Source organism: Pan troglodytes, chromosome 14 (assembly GCF_028858775.2).
Source record: "Pan troglodytes isolate AG18354 chromosome 14, NHGRI_mPanTro3-v2.0_pri, whole genome shotgun sequence".
Taxonomy (NCBI): Eukaryota; Metazoa; Chordata; class Mammalia; order Primates; family Hominidae; genus Pan; species Pan troglodytes.
In genome coordinates this window covers 67,310,282-67,313,930 of record NC_072412.2, presented here as the reverse complement: position 1 = coordinate 67,313,930, position 3,649 = coordinate 67,310,282, and the positions used below count along the sequence as shown (strand labels likewise).

Sequence of the window (3,649 nt, the reverse complement as noted above, 5' to 3'; positions counted from 1 at the left end):
GATCTAATTAAACTAAAAAGCTTCCTCACAGCACAAGAAACTATCATCAGAGTGAATGGACAACATAGAGAATGGGAGAAAAATTTTGCAATCTGTCTGACAAAGGTGTAACATCCAGAATCTACAAGGAACTTAAGCAAATTTACAAGAAAGAAACAACCCCATTAAAAAATGGGGAAAAAACATGAACAGACAATTTTCAAGAAAAGACATACATATGACCAATGAACATATGAAAAAAAGCTCAACACCACTGATTATTACAGCAAGGCAAATCAAAACCACAATGAGATACCATTTCGTGCCAGTCAGAATGGCTATTATTAAAATGTCAAGAGACAAGACTATACTTTCAGGGATCATTTCTGCAGTTTGTTACTAGAGAAGTTTCTCTGAAGGTGTAGAGCACCAGAACACATGGACACAGGGAGGGGAATATCACACACTGGGGCCTGTAGGGGGGTGGGGCGCTAAGGGAGGGATAGCATTAGGAGAAATACCTAATGTAGGTGACAGGTTGATGGGTGCAGCAAACCACCATGGCATGTGTATACCCATGTAACAAAACTGCATATTCTGCTCGTGTACCCCAGAACTTAAAAGTATAATAAAAAATAAAAATAAAAAATAGCATGCTTACAAAACTGAGACAATTTCATAAAGGTCCTCTGTCATCATTTTAGTTGACAGAATTCATTATATTTTCTTTCCTCAAAACATATCATCAAGTATGATATGGCAGGTACGCTTTTAAAAAAGGGAGGGAGAAGGGAAAAGACAGGAGGAAATAAGATTTTTAAAAGTGGAGTTGGGAGGAGAATAGAGGGGAAGAAAGAAGGATGAGAGAAGAGGACAGAAAGGGAAACAGGAAGAGGAAGAGGGTCTAAGGGGAAAAGAAGTAAAAAGCATGCCTATGAATGGTTAGTGCTGTCTTACTATACAGGATTAAAATGATGAAGTATTGCTTCTTGGCCTTTGGCTAAGATAAAGTATAAAAGCTGAAGTAGTTGCAAAAGGGAAACAATGGTTGAAACTGTTTATGTGCAAAATGTTTTGTTTTAAATAAAGGAGTTTAAGTTAAAATGTCAAGAGACAACAGATGCTGGCGAGATTGAGGAGAAATAGGAATGGTTTTACACTGTTGGTGGGAATGTCAATTAGTTCAACCATTGTGGAAGACAGTGTGGTGATTCCTCAAAGATTTAGAACCAGAAATACCATGTGACCCAGCAATTCCATTACCAGGTCTATACCCAAAGTAATATAAATCATTCTGTAATAAAGATACATGCACACATATGTTCATTGCAGCACAGTTCACAATAGCAAAGACATGGAATCAACCCAAATGCCCATCAGTGATAGACTGGATAAAGAAAATGTGGTATATATACATGATGGGATACTATGCAGCCATAAACAGGAGTGAGACCATGTCCTTTGCAGGGACATAGATGAAGCTGGAAGCCATTAACCTCAGCAAACGAACACAGGAACAGAAAACCAAACACTGCAGGTTCTTACTTATAAGCTGAACAATGAGAACACATGGAAACAGGAAGGGGAATAACACACACTGGGACCTGTTGGAGGAGTGCAACAGGGGAGGAGCATTAGGAAAAAGAGCTAATGTATGCTGGGCTTAATACCTAGGTGATGGGTTGATAGGTGGCAGCACACCACCAAGGCACACATTTACGTATGTGACAAACCTACACATCCTGCACATATACCTGGAACTTAGAAAATAAAATAAAATAAAACGATAAAACAATTCAAAAAAAAAGAGCAACAACTGATACATTCTGCAACATAGATAAACCTCAAAATTAGGCTAAGTGAAAGAAGTCAGATGCAAAAAACTATATTGTTTAATTCAAATTATTTAAATTGTCCAAAAAAGCAAATTTACAGTGATAGAAAGAAAGATCAAAGGCAGTATGAGGCTGAGGGTGTGTGGGAGGGTAGATGCATAATTGCCAGGCAAAGTTTTGGGGTAACTGAAGTGTTCTGACATTGGGTTGTGGTGAAGATTGAACAATAGTACAATTTTGATAAAAACAAAGATAATAGGGGAGAAGTCGGTTCCTTTATTGAGACACCTCACTAAGGAGGTCATAATGGAGTTAGGACCTGTAGGATGGGAAGGATACAAGCTACGTGAGAGTATGGAGGCAAGGATTCAGGTTGTCAAATAACCTGGGTTAGCTTCCCAAGTAAAGACAAAGATCCTGAGAAGGTTTTACAAGAGCAAAAGAAAGAAGATACCAGAGAATGCCCTTCTGATCACTGGGGGCCTCTGGTAGGGAATTTTGTCTCTTAACTCATTAGGCAGCCTTTTATTATCTGCTTCTAGCAAGGGGACTTTATAGGCATGCAGGTGGCCACACATTCAGAGGGGCTGGGGTTTGTTTAATTATTTGCTTTCGCTGTCTTGAAATTCTGAATACGTTTATCTTTGAACTTGGATTTTGTAAGTGAAGCCCAAAGGGGTGATGGAGAATTCATGTTGGTAGAGAGAGAAGCATAATATGATGTTCTACCATTATTAATTACCACTCATTTACCTACAATGTTTTCAATGCCCCATGAGCACAGAATTCCAGTGGAACCACAATGCTTGGGAGTTCAGTGAGAGTCAAAATGAGTATTATTCAAAGTAACAGAGTTATGTCTATGTCTGAACATGGAGAATGGGAATGCTGACAGCCCAACAGCCCTGAGATGGCACACTTTCTATTTGAACCACAACTTTCTTTGAATGCAGAAAGAAGGCAAAGATGTTCTAAGAAACACAAACAATAAGAAACGATATCATAAACTTTCTTACTCATGTTTCTTTCCTGTATTAGCCAGTGAATTACACTGAATATGATAGAGAAGGAAAGGCAAAGATAGGACAATCCTTTTCTCTGGGCCCTTTCATTTCATCAGTAAGCAGACTGTGGAGTGTTGGTAGTGTGTGGGCACAGCACAAAGTAAGACAGTTGAGTTAGTTTCCTGCAGCATTTTCACTCTTCTGGTAATAACAAAATACATATGCATATATGAGCTACAAAATAGAAATAGTGTAATTTCCTTGATTCCATAACTGAGTGAAATGTTCTTATATTTGCATTTTGAAACTGACATTATACCATGTAAAGATGAACAGCAAACCTCATGGCAATAAAGTAAAACTTTAATTTTTTCATTACTTAGAATAACATTAGTTAGCAAATTGAAAATGTAACAGATTTAAAGTTTGTAGAAAATGAGAAAAAAGCTAACAATTTTATTTATTGTCACATTTTACCATACATTACTAATAAAAAAATCCATGATTTTTATTTTGTATTAAGCCTTGCAAACTAAATGGCTAGTTATAATTGCTGAGAGATTTTACCAAACTTACTATTCTGAGGAGGTTGGAGGTTTAAAAATTCTACCTTGCCTAGATGCTATACTTTTCCCTGGTTTAGGTGTATGATCAGAGGTGAGATTTGCTTGTGTGAGTTATTATGAGACAGTGTTTAATTCCTTAGATTTATAATGTGCCTTCAACTTGAAAAGCTAAATCTGGGCTTGCAAATTTTGCCAATAAATAATTGTCATTGTCCTGTCTTTGCTGTGAAATTGACTAAGACTTTTGAGAGCAGCCTTCTGGGCA

At 37.3% G+C, this 3,649-nt stretch overlaps 1 pseudogene; it reads left to right on the top strand.

The window, feature by feature from the left end:
* Nucleotides 1-340: 340 nt before the first annotated feature.
* LOC112205310 (small nucleolar RNA U3) lies at nt 341-420 on the top strand (annotated as a pseudogene).
* Nucleotides 421-3,649: the final 3,229 nt, after the last annotated feature.